This window comes from Sarcophilus harrisii, chromosome 4, assembly GCF_902635505.1.
Source record: "Sarcophilus harrisii chromosome 4, mSarHar1.11, whole genome shotgun sequence".
In the NCBI taxonomy this organism is placed as follows: Eukaryota; Metazoa; Chordata; class Mammalia; order Dasyuromorphia; family Dasyuridae; genus Sarcophilus; species Sarcophilus harrisii.
This window is the reverse complement of record NC_045429.1, coordinates 335,161,670-335,172,593: the sequence shown is the minus strand read 5'-3', so window position 1 is coordinate 335,172,593 and position 10,924 is coordinate 335,161,670.

Genomic DNA, 10,924 nt, shown 5'->3' with positions numbered 1-10,924 from the left:
TTCCATTTAGGGTTCCTTCTTGTAAATCAACAAAAATCCTCCAGCTGGAAATTTTTGGCTCTGAGAATTCTTAAGCGCTGGACCCTGAATAAGCAGGATGAACCAGCAGGGGCATTTTTGGAGTAAATATTCTGTAGACAGAGAAAGCACTGGAGTCAAACCCCTCAGCTTTATGCACTGGCTAACACTGGGGACAAGGAGGTTCCCCAAAGATTTCAAAAGAAGAAAAATGGGACTTACAGCTAAAAACTCAAAGAAAAATAATTTTAAAACCCTGTAAAATTAGCTCCCCTGAGATCCCTTTTTAAAGGAAATAATGGGCTTTCTCATCTTAACGTAGCCTGTTCATTTAAACAATCAAAAGACTATTTTTTAGCTCTAAATCCTATTTTCCCTTTGGCTTTTTGATGGACAAGTTTACTGCTACATCTTTCTATTCTTTGTATTAGTGAAGATAGTGCCTCTGAACCTAGGATGAGGAATCAATAGTGTTCCACCTCATGTCTAGTACTGATCTCTCAGGACTTGGTTTCCCCTTGTGTTCCTGGAGCAGGGTTGGGCTTAAGGAGAGGAGACATTTTGGGTGCTCACCAGGACAAGGGATTCATCTATGTGGGTTTCCTAAGGCTCTTGGAAAGATAAAGATTACAGTGGAGTGGTTGGCATCAGACCAGCATCACCTTGTGCCACATGGCACAAAAATCAGATGCGAGTAGAGGTTATTTCCCTTTGCCCCCATCTCCAACCTGGACCTGGGGGATAAAGATAGGCTGATAGGTTCTAATCTACAGGGTGCTTTCATGTAGAAATCCTGCCCAGCATTCCAAGTTGCTACAAGCTATGGATGTATGTGTATGTTAAGGAGCCTCCCCCCACCCTTTTCCCCTCTTTCCCTGTAGGGGCCTCTCGACTGTAACTAGGAGGCCCTCCTCCCTGTTGCTTTTTTTTTTTTTCCTTCCCCTAAACAGCTCAAGTTTGGATATTTTCTACTGCTGGCAACCCCGCCAAAGCCTTCCCTTGGCTCTGCCCACCCCACGTGGGCCTCCCTTCCCTGTCCCAGCAACCCCTTCGAGTACCCCCCTCCAACACGTGACTAGGTTGTTTTGTTAACCGGCCTCCCTGGGATTGTTGGCACGGCCAAATGGCTGGGTACAACTGCCCTCTTCAGGGTGAATGTGGGAAAGCACCGGGGCTATGCTCAAGATGAAAAAGCCTCTTTTTTTTGGAGGTTTCAGGTCAATATAGCTTTGAGTTAATCGCTGGAAGAATTGCACAGCCCTGGTGGGAAGATTTGGGCTGTAGGATGGCATCAGAAACACCCATTCTGGGAAATACTGTTTTAGATGGATGGCTGCAAAAGAGTTTTGACTCCTCCCTCCAGATTCCACATGGTGTTAGAGTACTGGGACATCCTTAGGTACCAGCTAAGGGCCAGTTCCCTAGTTACTAAGATCCTTGGATTAAAGGATATGCTCTTTCCTGTTACACACAGAAGGGAAAAACTCTGGAAATGATTCTTCCTCTCTGGGGTTAGAAATCGACTTTATTGTTTACATCACTGGTTCCCTCCCTCTCCCAGCTCTAGGAAAGTGGGTGGGAAAAGTCAGGATTATCTTGAGAGGAGGGGAAGGAAAGACATCTGGACAAATAACAGCATAGTGGCCAGGTTTGTCAACAAGATCAAGAGACCAAGGGGGAAGAAAAGCCAGGACAGGAGTTTCTCATGACTCCTAACCTGGGTTTTGCCACAATCCCACTTTGCCTAATGTGAATGTACAAGGAAGATTTATATAGGCCACATAAGGATGAAATTGTAATGTCAAACGTGGAACTGGAGTGGGTGGAGAAGGGGGGGAGGCTGAGGGAGACACCGGAGACCTTTAATGTAGCTGATACTAATCCCCATGTTTCACAGAAGAAATGAGGCATAATTAGGTAATTTCAGAGATAATTTGAGTGGAAGTTTCTGACTCCAAATTGAGTATTCCTTCCTTGTGGAATGATGAGGGAGATAGTTGTGAGGGTGGGGGAGACCCGGATTAATCAGGTATTGGGCCATTGCTCAGGAACAATGGCCATAACTGTATCATGGAGATAGAAGGGAACGATGGAGGGGCACTGGTAAGGTAGACGGGATGCAGTTATTTGTCCAAGGTCACCCTGTCATAACTACCCAAGGAACAATAAGCCAGCCGACCCGCGCCTGAGAGACCCTGAGGCCCGGGGGAGCCCCACCTCGCGACGTTGTGGAGCGGCCTGGGGACTGGGGTCGGGGGAGAGGGTGTTTGGTGCGGTGGCGGGCTGCCTGGCGGGGCACTTGGCCTGCTGGAACGGCATCTGTCAGCACTCCCGGCTCCAGGCGCTATTTCCAGAGACCTAAACAACCGAGGGGGAAAGGGAGGGAGAGAATTCGGGCCGCCCTCTCGGCAGCTGCAACAACGCGGTGCCGCCACACAGGGGCTCCCGAGCTCAAGCGCAGGCCCCGAGGAGGAGGGGGTGGGCGGGGCAAAGGCGCCTGGGGATGTCCAGAATGACCCCGAGCCGAGAGGCTGCCGGTCTCCTGCCCTTGGCCTCGGGTCAGCCTGGAACCAGCCGGGCTTCCTCTGCGCTACCCATTTCCTTAGATGGCCAAGGAGGGGGAAATCTGTTTCCCCCCTTCCCTCAGCTCCCTGCCCATTTCCTTTGCCACCTTCCTCACCCTGACCCCTGGCGAAGTCCTTGTTTCTTTGTAGACCCCAGGATTCCTAGAGAATTCCCTCATTCTGCCTGCCTGCCCAGCTGCAGACTGGGCTAGGCGGTGGGGTGGGGCCAAGGAAAGGGGCAGGCCCCAGAATAGGGGAACCACCCCAGCCAGCATTGGCCTTCCTCCTTGGGAGGCCAGCTCACCACCTCCCCACCCCAGGAATTTTCTTTCTGGGTATCTTCGGAGCTTTAAGGATATGCACCACAGCCCAGAGGCCTCCCGTGTAAACTTGGAATAGGAAGTCGAAGAAAGAGGAAAATGCTTTACATGCCTGAAAGCTGGGGCTGGACCAGCCTCGAGAAGCTCTTTTCCTGCTCTAAGATTGGTGATTTGACAGTAACTGTGATTGAAAAACAATAGAGATCAGTGTTGGTTCCATCCCCCGAGACATTTAAAGTTTGGGCAGCAATGATACCCTGGTCCGGGTAGTGTCCTTGAGATTCTGGGATTCTTCCCGGGTCCCTAAAAAGCTCTGCTGGGCTCTGTATTAAGCAGACTAGATCAAGGCTACCTACTCTGCAACAAGCAGCAGAATGGGGGCTCGCAAGTGAGAAAAGTACTCAGAAAGGTTTCCTCTTCATTATTCCTAATGGGATCTACTAGTTCACAGATTCTGGCCTGAACTGGGGGCCAAAACTCCTAGGGAGTTACCTGGCAGAGACCTCAGGATCCTGTCCAAGGAGCTGACTGCCCAGAAATGGTTCGCTGTGGGGGAGGGGCATCTCCTATTCTTGGCAGCAGAAGGCCCTAATCAGGCCCCAGGCTGAGGGAACTACTTTGGAAACCGAATGGTGTAGGGATTAGCTCCGAAAGCTCCCCTAAATCATTCTTGCAACTCTGCTGGGGTTTGCTCAGCCTCTAGTCCTCTCTGCCTAGTTGATCTCCAAACCTCTGCCCTGAAGCTTCAATTCCCCATCTCCCAGCTCAGTAAGAACAACAATGTAGGTCACAGCTTGACCTAGAGTAGACAAACTTCTTTAATTCAGTCCTTTTCAAATCTGGTGAACAAACATTGAGAAGAGATTATAAGAAACAGCTTAGAGGGCTAGGCTGAGGCAGAGCAATGATTCAACTCAACAAATATTCAGCAAGCATTTTTTAAGCACCTAAAAATGTGAGTGGAATCAGAATCAAAGGAGAGGTTTCTCTCGGAAGGGAAGAGACAAGTAACAATTGGGAGAGGTACCAAAAAAAAGGAAGCAACTGGCCCATCCCAATTAAGGAAAGGATAGAGACTAGTGTAACTGGTCCTTAGTGAGGTTGCTTTTGATGGAGGAAGGAAGTCACTAAATAAAAAGAGGGCAGAGGCCCTTAGTTGTGTTTTTCTCCCTTCCCCTTTCTCTTTAGTGGATCTATTGGTCCAAGTGAACCAAGATAATGCAAAGAGTACAGGATTCAAAGTCTAAAAAAACAGGGCCTGAATCCTATTATTGAGAGCTGACAATGATATGTTTTAAGAGTGTACAAAATGCTTTAGGTCTACATTTATTATATAATTTGATATTCATAATAATCTTGTGGTATTTTCATTTCACAATCTCAGAAAGGTTAAGTGGCTGGCTTTACCCCACAACTACTAGGTATTGGGGATTGAGATTTAAACCCATCTCCCTAATTCCTATATTCAATTTTTTTTCCCTTTGTGTCACATTAGGAAAATAATTTCCACTCCCTGGACTGCACATTTGTAAAGTGAGTTTTATTGGATAACTTCTTATTTTTGGAAGCCTTGCACTGTGCCTCAGTTTCCTCATCTATTAAATTAGGGGAGTGAACTAGATGAACTCTACAGAGATTTTAAAAATTAAATCAGGATTAAATTAAATCTATTAAAAGAGTTAAGGATGATCTCAAACATCCCAAGTCCCTTCTTTAAACTCTTAGATTAAGAACTTATGATGCTATAGAGCTCATTTCAGTGAACAAGTTCCATACTCCTCCCAGTTTCAGTTCTCTGGAGCATTTGTAAACTAGCTCTTGAGTTATTCTGTACTCCTCTGGCTGACATTCCTAGATCTAGAGAAGCTGGAATTAGACAGGGGTGTCCCCACCCTCCTCCAGTGAGACACTTTGCCACTTGGTATCTGTAAAACTCATTTGGCTTTGGAAACTCCCAATCCACTGGGATCTCACAGCTCTATGCTGATTTCCTGAACCCACACCCCTGAGACTTATGAGGGAGCAGAAAGCCCAGGAAAATATACTCATTGTCACAGGGATTTGGGAGGGGGTGAATAAGGATGGTGACAGATGTGGCTGTGAATTTCTTTTCAGTTTGGGATAGGACAAGGACCAACCACCAACTTCAAATAGCCTTAAAACCACAAACAGCTGCCTCTCTAAATGAAGTTCCGGACAGGAAGAGAAATAGATAAGATGGAGAAAGGATAAACAATTGTAATCCTAGCTTTCTCTCCTTCTGACCCTTCTCCCATGATGATTTCCACTCCTCCATCATCCCATACTCTTCCTTTGTGAGGAACTCAGTTGGTCACCCTCAAGAAAGCAGGTATCCCAAAAGTCAGGATCCTCTGTTTTGTCTAATAAAGAAATATGTCCACCGAGAAATGACAATTCTTGGGAGAGGGAATCGGTAGTCTGGCCACCTTTGGCGTTGCCACACTCCTCCTTGCCCAAGCCATACCGACACTGAAGGCCCTGGCTGGTTGTGGGAGAGGGAGGGTTCTGAGCCTGTCTCTCCCCCAAAGCTACTTCCAATATCTCTCCTGGGCCACATCAGGGGGCTCAGTGCATTGGCAGAGCTTGGTGGAGCTCTCCTTTCAACATCTCTTTTTAAAAGGCTATTGACTCCAGCCTAATGGAAAGCTGCTTCCCCCAAAACATGTTTTGCAGCAGGAGCCCAGGACTGGGAATTTCCTGTGACCAGACGGAGGGAGCCAGGGCCCGGTTGGGAAGAGGCAGGGAGTGCGGGGAGCTGGCTGCCTTGGCTGAGCCGGGGCCACGTGCCCCACCCCCGCTCCGGCGCACATGTCTCTGCAGCAGCGGCGGCGGCAGCAGGGCTGTTTATGAGAGCTGTTGTGGTAAAAATGGAGCAGCCCGCACATGCCCGAGCCATGTGATCCGAGCCACCCTCGTGAGCAAGCACAAACACACTCACACATGCACACACCGAGGCTCTGGCTTTCTCCCTCCTCTGCCCACCAGGAGGGGGAGGGAAAGCCGAGGCAGGCGGGGGTCCCCGGAGGCTGGTCTTCTAAGGGGGAAAGCCAGGCAGAGGACCTGGCTGCTTCCCCGGGGCCTCAGTTTCCCCATCCGGTCATGAAGCGGTTATCTTCGATGACCTTCAATCTCCTTCCCAGCTCAGCCTCCAGGATTCCTGGGCCCGACCAAAGCTTGGCCAGGCTCCAGAGAAAGGCCTCCCTAACCCCTGACAGAATCTGTGGACAGCGCTGGTTCAGAGGGCTGGCAGCTCATTTTTCAGGGCCTTTGCCCCCCTCATCAACCTTAGCTTCTAAGCTTTTCTTTGGGGGGAAAAGTTCACTCAGTGCTCAGGAATCTGGTAAGATGGGGCAGTTTCAGTTTACAGGGTCACAGATTTAGATCGGGAAGGGAGCCCAGACATCCAGCCCCTTCATGTTTCAGTGAAGGAAAGAGGCTCAGAGGCTGTTAGCTACCCACGGTCACACAGCAGAGCCAGATTTCTGTCCTGGAGTTCCCTAATTCTAATTCAGCCCCTTTTCACTTACACTGGCTGACTAGGGAACAGCCTTCCACTACATTTTTTTTTTGGGGGGGGGGGCTAGAATTGAAATTTATACCAACAAAAAAGATCTGAGAGAGGTTCCTGGTATCCTATCTCCTTAGGGCTCCGTCCCCTAATCAGGAGAGTAGAAACAGAGGGCTCAGGTGGGAAAAGGGAACTAAAGACCAGGATAGCATGGAAAGGCCTCATCAGGCACCCCAAGACCCCTTCCCAGCCTTCTACGCTCTTGGTCCAGACTTTTTATCCCTCTTTGATCCCCTGACCCCTTTTGGGGATTACAGTGCCTCTTAGTAGAATGTGGGGCTGTGCCTGAGTCAGGCGGACAGTAGGTTAGCAGGAACAAGCAAGCAAAAGGAGCCCGACCTACATTCCCTCATCACACCAAAACTTCCCAGATCCTGCAATGCAGAGATGGAGGGTTTTTTTTTTTTTTTTAATTTCTACTGGGTCCTTACACACAAGGTTGGCATGTTTTTTCTTCAACAACAGATTTCTCCCATCCCCCCCCCCAGGGTGCAAACTGTGCATCCTAATGAGTGAAAGTGCATCACACTGCGCTGAAAGTCTCATTTACAAATTGTGTTTTGAAAAAATGTTCCCCACCCTCTTCTCTTGGAAAGGGAAGGACGATATCCGCATTTGCAGGCCTCGTCCTCCCCCACCCCCTCCCCGGCTGCTTTTCCAATGTTTCTTAACAGCTGCAGGCCCAGGCTGTCTGGTGACTGCAGGATGAGCTTTTTCTCCTTCCTGGCTAACAGAAGCCATGGAGGCTTGGGAGTATGTGGGGCGGGAAGGGCAAGGAGGGGAAAGGGTGCTGTACACCGTCCTTGCATTTTCCTCCTTTCCACATTCCTTCCCCTTTCCCTCACAGCCCCAGACTGAAGTTTATGAAAGCCCCTTGCTCCTTGCCAAACAGACAAATCAATAAGGATGGCTTCCTTCCTCCCTCAAGAGAACTTTTATGAACAGTAGGCTACTCCAGGCAGCTTTGGAGACAGGGTAATGGCAATGGGTGAAGAAAAGGATGAAAGTGGATCCTCCGGCTGGGGATGGAGGTGGGGAGGGTGGGAGGGGAGAATGGTTCAGGAGTTTCCCACATTCCCTTACAGAGGCTTCTTTCCTACTAGAAGGTCTGTCAAAAGAAAGCACTCCTGGGAAGAAGTCAAGGGTCACCCCCTCTAGGAAGTATTCCTCGATACTGCCTTTCTATCCTCTACAGATTCTTTGTTAATACTCAGTCTCCTCAAATTACTTTGTATTTATCTGCCAACAAGCTGTGTATCTTCCTTTGAATGTAAACTCCCTGTGGGGGAGGGATTCTCATTTATCTTTGTATTAACCAAGGCCTGGAATAGTGCCTCCTATAATGTACATACTTGATAGTTAAATAGAATAAACTATGAAATAACAAAAGTTTGCAAAGAATTTTACATATATTCTCTCATTTGATCTTTATAGTGAGGTAAATGCCATTATAATTCCCATTTTACAGATGAGGAAACAGGTTTAGAGAGATTACAGTTACTTGCTCAAGTGGAGGCAACTAGATGGCCCAGTGAATAAAGCACTGGCCCTGAGTTCCAAGACAACCTCCAGTAACTTACTAGCTGTGTGACCCTGTCAAGTCACTTAATATTAGTCTGCCTCAATTATGAAACTGAAATGGAAATAATCAAAGTCCTACCTCTTAGGGTTGTTGTAAGAATCTGATAAAGCATTTAGCACAGGATCTGCACCTGTTATTGGATTAGTAAATGCTTATTCCCTCTTCCCTTCAGAAATCACACAACAAGTGGGCATTAGAGGCAAGATTTGAATCCTGATTCTTTTGACTTGAACTTGACTATTTTCTCTGTCTTCTTTGACCATATTGCCTCCCAGAATTGAATGTTGGAGCTTAGAGGCCCTTGGGCAAATAACTTGATAGCCATTTTTTCAAAAAATGGCTCATCTTTATCAATCAGCAAATCCTATTGGGGAGGAAATTTCCATGCAGACCAGAGTCTGTACCCTGGAAGTCCTGTTTCCCCTTTGCTTCCCCTTTGCCTCCTTTTTTCCTATGTCTTCCTTTTCTTGTGATTTTCTGTAACTCTTCAGGAACTGGCAAAGGTGACTTGGCTGCCTGCTCTAAGAAGATAAATACTTCCTTTGATGCACTGGAAGAGCTTTGCATCTGTGGTCATATCTGAGTTTGAATGGGGGGGAGGGGAACTCTATCACTTTACAACCTGTGTAACTTCCAGTTAGTCATTTCACTTTTTGGGTCCTGGATGTATTCGTCTGTAAAAATCAAACATACAAATGAAGGAATTCAACTAGATGACACTTTAAAGATCATGCCAGTTCATAATCTACTACCTTTATGTAAATCCAAGATAGTTTCCCTCCTAACAAAGCATGCCTAAAAAACTGTCTTTCTGGCCAGGCTACTGGTGTTGCTTATAAAAACAGCAGCCATCAGAAGAGACTTTTAATATTGCACTTTGCACAGAAAGGTGGTGGTTGCTGTTCCTTCTTAAAGAGGACCAGTGACATCACAAAAAGGATGTCTTGACTTGAGTGATTGTCAGAGGAATCTGAACTAAAATCCCAGCACTGCCTCTTTCTAGCTGTGTGACCTGTGAGAAATTAGTGACAAGACAAATCTCTTTCCTGTTCTTTAAAATAAGAGTGTTGCCATGAGTCCGTCCAGAGGACTAACCATGAAACATGCTACTCGCCTCCTGTGAAAAAGTGATGGACTCAGGGTATAAGAGATGCATGTTTTTGGACATGGTCAGTGTGAAAATTTGTTTTCCAAGGATCCTTGACCATTTGAAATTTGTGGAGAGGAAGAAGATAGGAGAGAGAGAAAATAAATGCTTATTAACTGAAAAAATTGGAATAAATTATTTTAAGGTCTTTTCTGTTACCAAGAATCTGTGAATAGCAAAATGTTACAATGGCAGACAATCCAACTATCAATCCAGCTCTCTGAAGTTCTTGAACACTAAAGTTGGAATAGGATCTCTTCTCCATCTGGCAGTTTACTAAGAAATCCTATCTTTTGTCTCTTTGCTTAGGGGCAGTGAGGTTCTTAAAGTGTGGGCTTAGGGAGTCCCTAAGACACTTTGTCCTTAAGTGTCCTCAAGACACTTTCAGGACATCTGAATTAAAAATTATTTTATAATATTGTAAATTATGAACATAAAATAAGTCAATTTATAAAATAAATATTAATTATAGAATTGATAACATTAATTTATAGCCTTAAATATAATATTAATATAGTTAAATATAAATAACTATAACCCACATAATTGAAATTCTTTTGGGGATCCACAATAATTTTTCATAATATAAAGGAGTCATGAAACAAAAAAGTGTGAGAATCATTGCCTTAGGAGAATGTGAAGAGGATAAGTTTATATGAAGAAAAAATATGGTTAAAGATGCTGCCATTGAGGCTAGGGGGATTTTAAAAAGTGGTTAAAGGAACCCTTTGGAGACCTTTGTCTAAGTCACTTAATCTTTTTCTCAGCCTCAGTTTCTTCAACTATAAAATAAAGACAATAGCTACCTTCGGTGCTGTTGTGAGGAACAAATTGCTGTTTGGTCCTTTGTTCAAAAAGGACCAATGAGATATTTGTAAGAATGTAGCACAGTGCTTGGCACTTAATAGATTTAATAAATGCTCATTTCCTTCTTTGTCTATATCCACTCAGTGGGGAAGAGGGGACAGTGCAGGCTCTCCAGCCAACCAGGCAAGCCACCATCCTATGGTCACCAAGGAGAAATGTCCAGAGGGGACACCAAGATAGTCCTGTCAAACATCCCTTAGATAATAATATTTACTTCAAAGGAATGCTTTTTCTTGGGAAGGAGGAGCAAGGAGTATCCAGGAAAAGGAACTGGGAAACCCAGAGCGGAAAAATAATTTTCCGACCCATCCCTGGACAAATGTCACGTCATCTAACGGCCCCTCCCCCCAGGGCATATGGGTCAGACTTTGCCCCTTCTGGAGTGAGTGCCTGATACTCAGCCTGGGCAGATCAGGAGGTCACCCTGGCTCTCTGACTGAGGGAGAGAGAGGACAGCCTGCCCTAAGTGTAAAGAGGCCAGGCTCCTTCTTGGGGAACAGGGACGAATCGGTGGGGACACCAGGGGAAGTCGGCGGCTGCAGCTCAGAGCCAGTCCCCTGCTCCTCCCTGCCATCACCCTGCCCCCCTCCTCTCCTAAGGTTCACCACACAGCTTGGCAGACTTTTACACAGGGCAGTGGTTCACCTGGTGAGGGGAGGAGGGGTTGGAAGAACCAGACTGTAACCTGACCTGGTTTTCAACTGGGACCCACCCACAGTCAGTAAGTCTGCCGGAGATCTAGGCCACCCACGGGGCGTTACCCCCAAATACTGACAGGAAGACTACTGGGTTTCTGGGGTCTCCCAGCCCAGTACCCTACAGCCTAACCAAAGTGCC